Here is a 14605-nt window from a genome sequence, read left to right as displayed (position 1 = left end):
TATAGGTGCTTCAATAAAATGGCATGTCTTATGTAGTGGGTACAACAGTTCAAGGGATTTCCAATAACTCTTTTATTAACAGGAACATCACCACTCAAAGCACAAACATCAAAACAGCAGTTATAGAACACTCAACTCCCCTCCAGAACATGCCCACAATTAAACTAAATCATTTTTAAAAGAATTTTTATTGGATGGGTTTACGAACATAAACATAATAATCATTATCATTTTCCACCCCATTGCATTTTCCCCATCCTTTCCCCCCTCCCTTATCTAATGACTCCCAACAGTTTTCCATGCCCAATTTAACCTAAAGAATATATACTGTAAATTCTTAAAATCTATAATAATATATATAATATATATCTATATAATACATACTAATCTAGGGTTCTTGGGAAGTTTGGGGGGAGGGGGTGTTGGGTTAGCTTAGATTTATTGTTGGTTGTATTTGTTTATGCAATATATGACAAGTTTAGTAAGTGGAACAGACAAACCAAAGCTGATGTTAAAACTAGACAAGGCATATTATCTAAATGCAATAAGGAAAACTGGAAAGGTAACAGTCATACTGGAATGGAGAACATATCCTATTGGTTGTTGAGATACCCTGTTAAATTGATACATCACCCATGGAATGGCAATTAAGGTAATGACGTATAACTGCAGAGGGTTAAATAATAGAATAAAAAACAAAAGGGTTATGACATCTATTTTAAAACATCATCCTGATATTTTATTTTTCCAGGAAATCCACTTAAAATCACAAGATGCACCTGTCTTCAAATCTAAATGGTGGCCACTCCAATTCCAAGCTTCTGGATCCTCTAAGTCTTGGGGGGTGGCTATTTTAATCTCTAATAATGCTAGATTTGTATGTTTAGCCATGGAGCAAGACCCACTAGGAAGATATATATTTCTGAAAGGTAAACTGGATGCAGAGACTGTGACATTGGCATCTATATATGCCCCAAATTATGACCAGGTCAGATACATACAAGAAATTTTAAGTAAGCTACAAACATTCCAAGAAGGCAAAATAATTGTAGGAGCGGATCTTAATATGATAGTAAGCTATGATTTGGATCATTCAGTCTCTAAATTAGAAGTAAAGAAGTGCAAGAGGCCTAAAGTAAACACTGAATTGGCAAGCATCTTAGATCAATTTAGCCTTGTTGATGCTTGGCGACATCTTCACCCTGGGGAGAGGGATTACTCCTTCTTTTCCCCAAGACACAACTCCTTCACTAGGATTGATTATCTATTGACATCTAGAGATCTGATGGAGAATATATCCTCCACTCTCATTGGCCCTCGAATCTGGTCAGATCACTCCTGGATAGAAGGAGATATTGCTTTTACAAACTCAGACAAACCATGCACAAGCTGGAGTTTAAATAAAAATCTTTTATTAGAAATATACAAGAGGTTATAAGGAAGGATCTCCAGCACTATCTCCAAGCAAATGAAAATTGTGGGGTCACTTCAGATTTCATTTGGGATGCCTTGAAGGCAGTTATCAGAGGTTCCTTCATCTCCCTAGGATCAGCCTATAAAAAGAGAAAAGAAAAATTAAGAACTGAGCTGTTGCAAAATATAACAGATCTAGAGCAAAAACACAAACAGTCAGGCTGCAAAAAAATACTCAACCAGCTTACAGTAGAGAGGAAGAAACTAGAAGCACTAGAAGTTGCAAAAATACAAAAAAACATTTTGTACATTAAACAGAGATACTGGACTACTTCCCCAAAGTCCATTAAATTACTATCTTGGAAAGTTAATCAAAAAAAGGCAACTAAATTTATACACTCAGTAAGAGATCCCAGTGGCAAAATCCTTTCTACCTCACAGGGAATTCTCGGGGTATTTGAAAACTTCTACAAGAAACTCTATACCACAAACAATCCCAAAATGCAAGAAATTAACAAATATTTGGCAAAAATGGACACCACTAAAATCACAAATTTGCATAGGGAGTTAATGGAAAAAACGATAAGTGAATTAGAAATCCAAAAGGTGATTAAAGATCTTAAACCTAATAAGACTCCGGGGAGGGATGGTCTACCCGCTGAATTCTACAAAAAATACTCAGATCTCCTAGCACCTGTGGGCCAAGCTACACATGACGAATGGCACTTGAATGGCAAGTGGATTGATTGGAGGGCAAGTGAACAGGGAGAAATACACTTGCTGTTCAAGTGTCATTCGTCATGTGTAGCTTGGCCTCAGTTAGCAAAAACGTGCAACTTCATACTAACTGAAGGTAGGCTCCCCCGATCCTGGGCTTCCTCTGACATTGTCGTTCTCCCTAAACAAGACAAAGATCCTACAAACCCTGCCTCTTATAGGCCGATTGCACTACTAAACCAAGATGCCAAAATTTTTACTGCAGTGTTAACAAATAGGCTGAAAACCTTTATAACCTCCTATATACACAGAGACCAGACGGGCTTCATGCCTAAATGACAAATGGTCGATAATATCTATAAAACCCTAAACATTATAAATTTTGGGAAATCTTTAGACAAAGAGGCAATTATCTTGGCTCTTGATATTGAAAAAGCTTTTGATAGCTTGGAGCCAACATATCTATCCGCACTTCTTGACAAAATGGGATTTGGAGAGAAATTCCTAAGGGTGATACGTACAATATATACTAACCCACAGGCGCAGCTGAAAATTAATGGTCACAGGTCTAATGATATTTTAATGACACGGGGCACAAGACAGGGATGTCCCCTTTCACCCCTGCTATTTGCATTAGCAATTGAGCCTTTGGCTCAAGAAATCAGAAGAGATCAACTTATTAGTGGTGTACAAATAGGTGACTCAATTTACAAAACTAGTATTTTTGCTGATTATATGGTTGTATATTTAACAAATCCAGTAACTTCTTTAGACAACTTGACATCAACCCTCACTAAATTCGGCCAAATATCTGGTTTATCAGTTAATCTAGCAAAAAGTGAAATATGCCCAATCAGAGTTACAGACAACACAATCAAATTACTAAAACCCCACTTTTCCTACAAATGGATCCAGAACACTTGGAAATATCTGGGAGTGCACGTTTCCCTAAACTTAAATGAAATCATGAAGTATAATCATCTAAATTTAGAACGCTCTTTGTCACAACATTTCAAACAGTGGAATGACAAAAACTTTTCTCTCTTGGAAAGGGTTAATATAATCAAAACATTTATACTTCCCAAATTTTTATTTTATTTTAGAGCTTTGCCAATTCATATACCTGTATAACATTTGATACGTTGGCAAAAAAAACTGACAACCTTTGTCTGGGCCAACAAAAAAGCAAGATTTAACAAAGTGATATTAACAAAATTGCCTGAGCAAGGGGGGTTGGCTTTGCCAGATTTGCAAAAATATTACAAAGCGACCCACCTAAATAACGTTCTGATAATGTTGGACCAACAAAATCAAAAGGATTGGAAAGAGGTAATGCAAGTGTATACTTACCCCAAAACATGTTCAGAAGTCTTTTGGAATTCCCCTCCCACCAGGGGAGTGCATCTTAATGATAACCCGTTTTTGAAGGCCATGTTGCAGAACTGCGATAGAACAAAGTTAGGGCTGACACGTACAGTTTCCTTGGTAGCAACATTTACTGGCCAAAACTGGTTTCAGACTGCAGAACACCAACATTCCTTTAAAGCATGGAGGAAAGGAGGGTTAAACAGGTTTATTGATATAACCAAAAATAAATTCTTAATGGGGAAATCTGATTTAGAGGGTAAGGTAAAAGACAAACTACTCTGGTATGAGTATCTACAAGTAAAACACTTACTTGATACTGAGGTTATCCACAAAGCTTTGGCAGAACCCCTAACTGATTTTGAATTGCTAATAAAAAAGGGCACCTCTGGTGCACAGGGTCTTATATCCTCTCTTTATAAAATGTTATCGTCAATTTCTGGATATAAAATATTGCCATATCAAAAGGCGTGGAATAAGGATTGCAATATTGTGGTAACAGAAGATAAGTGGCAACAACTGTGGGGCAATTACATATTCACCACCAATATAATAAGTATTAAGCTACAAACTGTAAAGCTGATGATATGGTACTTGACACCATCTAGGTTGCAGCACATGTCCCATTCGATCTCCCCTTTGTGTTGGAAGGGATGTGGGAGTAGAGGGACATACATGCATTGTTGGTGGGATTGTGTCTATATCAAGCAGTTTTGGAGTGATGTACTTAAATATATAGAGAAAATGACAACGTATCAGTTACCTCTCCAGCCAGAGGTGATACTACTAAATGATTGGCATGATATCCCCATCCCAAAAGAAAGAAAAGCTTTAATAGCTCAATTGTTGGCAGTGGGTAAATCCGTTCTGGCAGCAGCCTGGAAGAGTGAAAACCGCCCAACCATTTCCAACTGGTTGCTGAAAGTCTGGGATCTCTTTATTTTAGCCAAGTTGACTGACTACACCAAACAACGTGAAAACCCAGATTATGAATCACATTTTATTGAATTTTGGTTTCCAGTTCTGGAATTTCTGTCAACAGATAACTATACTAAACAAATTGTTAAACCTAAAGATTGTTTTAATGTTCTACTTAGTTTGTAAGAGCGTCCTTATTCAAACTGTATAAATCTTTATGATGATGGAGTCATAACTTTGTATTTGCATCCATTTAGATTGCCTAAACAAATGTTAATTAGTTTCTCTGTTTCCTTATACATGACGTTGATTGTTCTTGTATCTCCTTATAATTACAATAAATACATTAAAAAAAATGACTTTGGTAATTTCCCTGCCCTTACTTTACTTGATGATGAGCTTTTATCCAACTGTAAATCCACAACTCCATTCATATCTCCAGCTACAATTATATGATCATAAGTCCATTGTTCCATTTGCTCTCTTAAGTCTTTAAAAAATAAATCCTTAGAACCATTCGGTGCATATACTCCAAGTATCAACGTTTTTTTGGCATTACATAAAAATTCCACAGCCAGGTATCTTCCATTTTTATCAGAAACTATTAATTTGGGCTGCAATTCTTCCTTAATATATATAACAATTCCCCTCTTCTTTTGTTTTGTTGCCGAAACAAATTGTTTTCCTAACTTCTTATTAAATAGATATTTAACATCTTGATCTCTAATATGAGTCTCTTGTAAGCAAATTATATTACTTCTTTGTTTAGATAGCCAATGTAACACAACTTTTCATTTGGAGGGTGAATTGAGTCCATTAACATTCCATGAAATTAATTTGTACTCCATAATTATAATCTACTTGAGCTAGGAAAATCTTTTCCATTCTCCATCAGAAAGACGTCCATTGCATATTTTGACTTAATCACTTGTCTCCCTGATTGGAATTCAAAAGTCACTCCTTCCGGCAACTCCCATCTATATCTAATTTCAGCTGCCTTCAGCTTTTGTATCAAATCTCTATATTTTTTCCGATCTTGGAGCACTTTTCTTGGTACTTCTTTCATAATTCGAACCCTCGTCTTTTGTTCTGCATACTTTGAGTTGACTCTGTACATGATATCCAAGTGTATCATCATTTCCACCTCTGTTTGTTCTAAAAATTTTGCCAATATTTCAGCTACTTGTTTCAGAGCAGATCCGCCCATTTTCTCCGGCACACCTCTCATACAAATTTGCCTATCCATTGCTTTACATTCCATCATCACAATTCTTTCACCCATGCCCATAATCTCTGTCTTTATAGCCTCTGTTTTTTTTTCTCCATCCTGCACCATCTGTTGTGTTTCTTGCACTTTTTGTTGGGTATTCTGTAACTCTGTTTTTATTGCCTCCATCCCTTTTTTAACCTCCGTTATTTCCATCTTAATCACTTCTTTAATTTCCATCATTAAATTTTGCTGCAGTTGCTGTACCATCTCCCGAATCTCTTTATTTCCCTCCATTATTTTTTTGTCCAAATTCTCCATAGCAGCTTGCCAGTCCTTTTCTTTTTTTGAAGCCATTGGGCTTACTTTGGGCCCCCACGAATCTGCTCTCTTTCTTAACTCCGTCTTCCTTTTAATTCAAGTCTCAGTTCTTTTATGTCAGAATTTCAGCCATCTGCCCTCAGTTAAAATGGCGGTTAAGGCTTCCCTTACCCTTAAGATGTTGGGCGATGATTTTCTATAGTATAAAATGTCAGGCGATCTTTCTCTATGGTAATGATAACACAATGATCTTCCCTTACTTTCTTTTTTTTAAAAAAAAAATTATTGGATTAGAAACGTAAAATATCAATTACAGTCACGTTCCCTTAAGTTTCCTAATTCTAACCCCCTCCCTTTCCCCTCCCCTTTTGTTGACTTCCAACAGTTTTCCAACCCCTTATCCATTCTCCCTCTACTCATTTCAAACTTACTTTATTTGTTATAATATACTTTCAAACTCTTCTAAGCTTATCTATAATAATAATGCTATCTCTAGTTCCCTTACCATATAAATTATCATATGAATAATACCCTCTTAACCTATCTTCTTCAATAATACTAATAATAATAATCATTTTGATAACCTGTACTCTATCTTACTCTTTCTACTCTCTTCAATATGGGACAGACAATTTGCCCTTCTTTATACATAAATTCAAATACTTCTATAAACATTACGTACATATTATACATACATATTATCGATCAATTTGACTTCTAATCTATATATTGTTCTTTACTTCCTTCTTATCTTATCCCTTTTTAATTAGCTAATTAAAAATGAACAACTCTTATATATGTTATACATTTAACATAAGTCTAACAATTAGACCCACCTTCAGATTTATGTATGTATTCATTCTATATTGTACAGTTATCTCCCCCAAAAATAGATTAATTAGTTTCTATCCCTATAATTCTTGTAATAACAACACTATTATTACCTAATATTATACTTAATAATCATATAGAAATTGCTTAGAATTTTTCCATTAACTCTCCACCCCCCCCCCGGTATAGTCACTTCCCTCTTCATTTGTTATGCTTCAGTAATTTCCAAACTGCCACAGTTCTCCTCCCACCTCCCATTTTTTCACCAGATATTGTTTCAGCTTTCCCCAGTCCGTGTTAAACTGCCCTGGATCAAGGTCTCTCAGTTTTCTTGTCATTTTATCCATCTCCGCCATGTACAGCAATTTGTAAATCCAATCCTCAATAGTTGGCACTTCTTGTACTTTCCACTTCTGCGCATACAAAAGTCTAGCTGCTGCTGTCATGTAAAATATCAATGTCCTATGTTGTGCTGGAATGTCCTCCATTCCCAAGTTCAGTAGCAGGAGTTCTGGGTTCTTATTAACCTGAAATTGTAAAATCTCACTCATTACTCTTATTATTTCCCCCCAGTACTGCCTAGCTACCTCACAAGTCCACCACATATGATACAAAGATGCTTTTTACATTTCCAGCATTTGTTAGACATATTCAGATTCCCTAGCGCAATTTTCTTTGGTGTCAGGTACCAACGGTAAATCATTTTGTAGATGTTCTCTTTAATATTAGTACATGTCGTAGTTTTCAACGTATGTTTCCACAAGTATTCCCATGCCTCCATTGTTATTTCTTTGTTAAAATTTATAGCCCACTTCACCATTTGCACTTTAACTGTCTCATCTTCAGTGTACCATTTTAACAACACTTTATAAACCTTAGAGATTTCCTTTTTATCTTCTTGTAAAATTACTTTCTCTAATTCTGAATTCTCCATTCTTATCCCTCCCTTCGCACAGTCAGAATAATAAAGATCTCTAACTTGTCTATATTGAAACCAGTCGTAGTTTGGAGACAACTCTTGTTGCGTCCTTATTCTTATTTTAGAAAGTTCTATTTGAGTTATCTCCTTATACGTTAAGCACTGTTGTTCATTGTCGACCGTTCTTGGATCTATTACTTCATATGGAACCACCCAGGAGGGAATTCCTTCTTGTAGGTAATCTTTGTACTTCTTCCAAATTGTGAAGAGGCTTCTCCGAATGTAGTGGTGCAAAAACATAGAGTCTGCTTTTACTTTGTCATACCATAGATATGCATGCCATCCAAATAATTTTTTATATCCCTCTCAGGCCAGCAATTTGCGATTTTTCAGCGTCATCCAATCTTTCAGCCATACCAAACATATTGCATCATAATAGAGTCTCAGGTTGGGCAGTTGCATTCCACCTCTTTCTTTTGCATCCTGTAACACTTTCATTTTCACTCGAGGTTTCCTGCCTGCCTGCACAAACTCCGATATTTTCCTCTGCCATTTGTCAAACTGCTTGGAATCCCTAATAATTGGTATTGTCTGTAACAAAAACATCACTCTTGGTAACACATTCATCTTAACTACTGCAATTCTTCCCAACCATGACAAATTCAATCTATTCCATTTAATCAAGTCATGCTCTATTTGAGTCCATAATTTCTCATAGTTATTCTTGAATAGATCTATATTCTTTGCAGTCAACTCAATTCCCAGGTATTTCACCTTACTTGTTACTTCACAATCTGTTACTTGCGTTAATAACTGCTGTTTTTGTTTAGTCATATTTTTACATAATATCTTCGATTTCTTTTTGTTCACATAAAATCCTGCCAGATCTCCAAACTCTTTAATTTTTTCTATTACCTTAGGCATGTTTCCAATTGGAACTTCCACTATTAGCATTATGTCATCTGCAAATGCTCTGACCTTATAGGAAAAGTCCTTTATCTTTATTCCACAGATTGCATTATCTTCTCGAATCTGTATCATCAAAATTTCCAAAACCAAAATGAACAACAATGGAGACAGTGGGCAACCTTGTCTTGTGCCTTTTCCAATAGTCAATTTTTTGGTCAACTCGTCATTCACCACAATTGCTGCACTCTGGTCTCTGTACATTTCTTTCACTGCTCTTATGAATCTTTCCCCCATTTGTAGCTGTTCCATAGTGGCAAACATAAAGTCCCAGTTCAAGTTGTCAAATGCTTTTTCAGCGTCTACAAAGAAGAAACCAACCTCCTTATCACAACGCCTATCATAGTATTCAATAGCATTTATAACTGTCCTTAGGTTGTCTCTAATTTGTCTATTTGGTAAAAAGCCTGCTTGTTCTTCTCCAATAACTTCAGCTAGCCATCCCTTTATTCTCTCCGCCAAAATCTTTGCAAAGATCTTGTAGTCATTATTAAGTAAGGAAATAGGTCTATAATTTTTAACATTGGTCAAGTCCTGTCCTTCTTTGGGGATCAATGATATATTAGCTTCACTCCAGGTAACTGGAATTCTTTGATCCCTCAAAACACCATTGATCACCTCTTTTAGAAACGGTACCAGTTCATTGGCCATTACCTTATAGAATTTAACTGTAAGTCCATCAGGCCCTGGCACTTTTCCCAAATTTGTTGACTGTATTGCCTTCCTTATCTCTTCTTCTGTTACTTCACTATTTAGTTTGACTCTCCAATCCTCTGAAATTACTGGGAGCTTCATTTTCCCCAAATATGCTGCTATTGCATCTTTATTCACTTCTTTTTTATCATACAATTTAGCATAAAATTTATAAAAAGCTCTACTGATAGCAGCCTGTTCCAAATGTACTTTATTATCCTCACATATTTTATTTATTGTCTTTTTCTCCTTTCTCTTCTTCAATTGCCATGCCAAATATTTCCCAGGTTTATTTGTGCCTTCAAATGACTTTTGATTCAATCTCTTAAGATTCCATTCCAGTTCTTTATTATTCATTGCCGTCAGCTGCTCTTGAAGGATTTTAATATCCTGGTAAATTTTCTTTCTCCCTGGTCTTTTCTTTAGTTGTATTTCTTTGGCTTTTATTTTTTCCATAATCTCCTGTATCTTCTCCTCTCTTTTCTTTTGAGCTCTTCCATTTAAGTCCATTAATATACCTCTGATTACTGCTTTGTATGTATCCCGTACCTTGTTGGTTGGTACTTCTTGGTTCATGTTATATTGTATGAAGAACTTACAGCGCAATCCTATGGCCAGCCCCAACACCGGTACAGCTGCACCGGTGGTGTGGCGGCGGCGCCGGGCCGGCTCCTGTGCCAGCAAAGTGTGGCTGCAGCAGTGCCAGCAGTGGCAGAGAGATGCAAATTGGGAGAACCAGAAAGTGTTGTGGGCGGGTCTGATGCACGGCCGCCACCGGGCGCAGCCAAAGGGCGCTGTTCCTGACAAGCGGCAGGAGGAGGGGCCAGGAAAGGTGCAGCCAATGGGCAGCACGCGATCCCAGCCAGGCCCCAGAGCAGCAGGCAAATCGTGCCCATGCCGGCAGACCACCCTGGCTCGTGCGTTGGGCGGGGCTCGCAGTTAGGAAGGAGAGGGGTGGGCATGGTCTGAGGAGCCTCTCCCTTGTTTGCCCAATGCAGCACCAAGTCTGTGGCAGCTGCGTCCAGAGAGGTTGGCATGGGACTGCCAGGCGCCCTGCCATGAGGAATCCAGGGCAGCAGCCAGTCCCGGGAGTAGGGAACAGCCACCAAGTCACACCGAAGGGGAAGGTTGGCCTGAGGCTGCCACCAAGAGGCAGACACAGCGGGCCTGCCCCAGTCCCCATCCCAAGGCAAAGACCACAGACACCCGTTGCACAGAAATCAGTCTTTATTATTATACCATCCCACCTCCCCCAGCAGACTTGAGGAAGGGGAGGCGTGTAGGAGAGGCAGGGTGTCGAGGGCTGGGCAGAGCCCATTTGGAAGGACAGGCAGGCAGGGGCCCGTCGATAGCCCAGGCGCTGCCTCGCCAGCCCCCTCCCCGCTTGCCCCCTGTGCCGTCCAGCGCCTGTGCGAGTGCATGGTCAGAAGCAGCTGCCTCTCCACCCAGCCTTCCCGGCTGCGGCAACCAGGTCACGCGGCCAAGCCCTGCTTCGCTGCCCCCGCCCCCAGGACCCTTCCCCCTTGTCTCCAGCAGCTGTATAAAACCTTTGTCTGCGGCCCCGCCTGTCCAGCAGAACACCCCACCCCCCGGAACGTGGCAGTGGGGCTCACCGGCGAGGCAGGCAGCCAGACCCCCTTGGCCGTCCACGGCCCGGCCTCTTGCATGCAACTGGGCCCGAGGGAGGGGCGCCTCTGGGGCAGGTGGAGCTGCTGCAGACGCAGGGCCGGCGGGTCCAGGATGGTGACGAGCCACCCGAGCAGGGCTTCAGCACGGGCTTGAGAGGCGCGGAGCCCCTCTCCCACCTCCAGTACCACGGCCATAAACTCCCGCCTGCAGTTGTTTGCCTCCTCCCATGCGGCATGCACCTCTAGCCGCTCCCTCCTCCAGTGTGTGGCTAGGATTTGGGAGAGCGGACCGTTTCCCCTGCCATCTCCCGCCCCCCTACAGCAGCACCCCTGGCAACCCTCTCCCTGGCTTATTATCAGGTGCCAGCTGCTCGCCCTACCAGGGACTGATCGCCCTCGATGGCTCCCCCCTCCTCTCTGACATGCCCTTCCCCAACCCTCTACCTGACGTTACTGTGAGGGGAGGGGGGGTGGGGAGGCAGAATGGGGTCTGTCAGATACATTTGTGGTGATGTGGAGGTGGAGATATGTGACAGGAGTGTTGGGGGAGGAGCAGAGGACGAAGTCAGACTTGCAGAAACAGAAGGCAGTTGTTTGACAACTCGTTTTATTGCACTGGAACAAGTGGGCTTGTTTTTAGGCTAGCAAGGGAGCCGGGGAATTTTTCACAGCCCTCCTTCCCACTCAGCGGGGCGGGGCTGGGATGCAGGCCACGGCGCGAAAGTGCTTCCTGGGCTGCAGCCAACCGTCTGTCAGAGATGTTTGGGGAGGGCGGGACGCGGGGGAGCAGCCCTGCCCTGGACGTGCCTGTGGGGGAAAAAGACACATGTGGGCTTTGCCTCGTTCCACTGGTGAGGCAAGCCCCACACTCCGCCATCCAGGAGGATGCATATAGTCGACGCCAGCAGCGACCAGCTGATGCATGACGGTCTGGCGAGGATGCGCTCGGCCTTGGCAAGCCTTTACATTTAAGGGAAGGAATGAGCTGGTCATAACAAACACCTGGTCGCATGTGGTTTTCGGGGTGCCTGCCTCTGAGGCGGCCGGGGAGGCCATGGTTGCCCCCCACCCCTGCTAGGCCTCACCCAAAGCAGCAAGTGAGCAGGTGGGTTCAGGTGAATGGGCGGTTTGCACTAATCTGCGGAACAGCCCCCCGTCCCCTCCCTCCTCCTCACCTGTCAGTGCTCTGTTGGTCATCAAAAGGCAGGAGCGCCAGAGTCAGGGCACCTGCAAGGAAACAGGAGAGGCTGCAGTTAATTTGCCAAGTGTCATTCCCTTCTGCCTCGGAAGGGTTAATTTGTTTGTGCTTAGTTAGAAGCAACGAGCTTGCATGAGTCCAGTTAGATGTTGAGTCATTCTTTCTGTCAGGGTAGAAAGGGAGTTAGGCAGACATTTGCACTTCTTCCCTTTTACTGGACGTTCCTCCACTTTTTCGCAAAGTCCCCCGAGTGCATTCTGTGCCTGCCACCGTGAATGCCCTCACCCCCCTTCGGTATGAAAGGGGCAATGCCACACAGCACACGGACAGAGGGGCAGAGCCTCCGGCCAAGTGCACACTTACCTGGGGTTTGGGCGGCGCTGGCCGGATGTTTTGTAGGGCACGTTCGCAGATGCAGAGAGGGGGGCGTGTCCATTCCGGGCACGCATGCTGATTGGTCCCCGGGATAGTTCTTATCCTATGCTCCTTCAGGCCATGGGGGCGGGGCAGGGCGCTCAGAGAGAGGGTCATTTTTTTGCCGTTCCATGGGCGCCTATGGGCTACGCCTTCTTTTTCCGTGGCGTAGCTTTTTTGCGCCGCTGTGGGTGTTCCCACTTCTGGAGGGGCTTAGGGAGCAGACTAACTCCGGCCCCACCCTCCCCCCACGCCGGTGCAGGGCTCTACACCACTCCTACGCCGCCGCCCGGGCGCCTGAGGCTTGCGCAAGTGCAAGCCCGCTGGCGGGCCAGCGCTGTGTCCCAGCGTGGGCGGAGGGCGACTTACGCGGGAGTAAAGCCCAGATACGCGGCCGCAAGCCTTAGTTCGGTTCCTATTCACTTTCCCCGCCCTTCTTAGGATTGGGCTGCCCGTCTCCCTTCTCAACATCTCCATATTTTCTCCCTCTTGTAACAAGTCCTCATTTATTCTCCATCCTTTCCTCTTGGTTCTTTTTCCGAGCTTCCACATAATTGGATTATGATCTGAGCCTACCATAGGCATTATTTCTACATCCTTAGTCCAAAGTGCTATGTCCTTTGAGGCCCAGATCATATCAATACGTGATAAGGTAGAGTGTCTTGCGGAGAAAAAAGTATATTGTCTACTTGTGGGATTCTGTGTTCTCCATACATCTTCCAAAGTTTCCTGTTGCATTAATGCAAAAAAAGTCTTTGGTAATAGTCCTCTTTTCTTTTGTGCAGTTACTGATTTTTTGTCCTGTTCCAAATTTGTAACTCCATTGAAGTCTCCTGCAAGGATTATCTGATCATAAGAAAGTTCATCTAATTGCTTCTTCAAATCCTCAAAGAAGCTCTCTTTAGCTCCATTAGGTGCATAAATTCCAATCACCAACACTTTCTTTAAATTCCATATACATTCCACTGCTATAAATCTAGCTTCCACATCTCTAATTATTATCTTTGGCTGTAGCTCCTCTCTTATATATAATACCACTCCCTTTTTTTTCTTTTTTGAGGCTGCTACAAAATCAATACCCAATTTACTCACTTTAAGATATTTTACATCCTGATTTCTAATGTGGGTCTCTTGTAAACATACAATGTCACATTTTTGTTTTAATAGCCAGTGGAAAATGCTTTTTCTCTTTTTGGGTGAATTAAGTCCATTTACATTCCAAGATAAAACTTTGCACTCCATATTCACAGCCTTGTTGTTGGTAAGTCCTTTTCAGATCTTCCCTTACTTTCAATGGTGGGCACTTTACTTCCTCTTCCTCTTCCCTTACTTTCAATGGTGGGCACTTCACTCCCTCTTCCAACATTGTTTTCCTTCCGGCCCTTCCAGCTCTTCCTCACCTCTCCCTCCCCGCTCTGTCTCCTCTCCATCTATTATACTCTGCTATAACCACTTCCTGCCTCATGTCGCTTCTTCCGATTCCCACGATCCTCCCTCTGCGTCGCTATCTCCCCAACCACAAGTATGCAAAACAATATTCTTTCTTTGCACTTTTTAGCTCTTTCTCGCTCTCAAACTTCAAATTAACAACTCAGTTCTTTAGTATGCTTTTTCCGCTTAGTATCTCAGTTCTTCATTTTTTAATAAAATCGGTCTTTGTTCAGTAAAACAGTCCATTGGGGGAGATAGTAATCTTTACTTAACACAGACTTCTTGGGTTGTACTCACTGCTTCAAACATCCAATTCTGTCAAATTCTGTTCCTGAGGCTTGGGGTACGACGAGCCTATGCCAATTTAATGACTCCAGAAGCTGCTGCAGAGATTTTAGCCGCCCTTCTCCGAGGAGGATCTCAAGGCTTGGGAGGAAAGCCCTTAATTCAGAGCCTCCCACCTGCTGAGACCCTTCACTCTCGGGGCTTCAAGCGTTCCGGCCTAATTTCTGACTGAAATCAGGGGGCTGTGGGTGATCGGTGCACCCCACCAGCCAAAAACAGCACTTCGGATGGTCTGGAGC

The sequence above is a fragment of the Eublepharis macularius genome, chromosome 7 (genome assembly GCF_028583425.1).
Source record: "Eublepharis macularius isolate TG4126 chromosome 7, MPM_Emac_v1.0, whole genome shotgun sequence".
NCBI lineage: Eukaryota > Metazoa > Chordata > Lepidosauria > Squamata > Eublepharidae > Eublepharis > Eublepharis macularius.
This window is presented reverse-complemented; position numbering follows the sequence as displayed.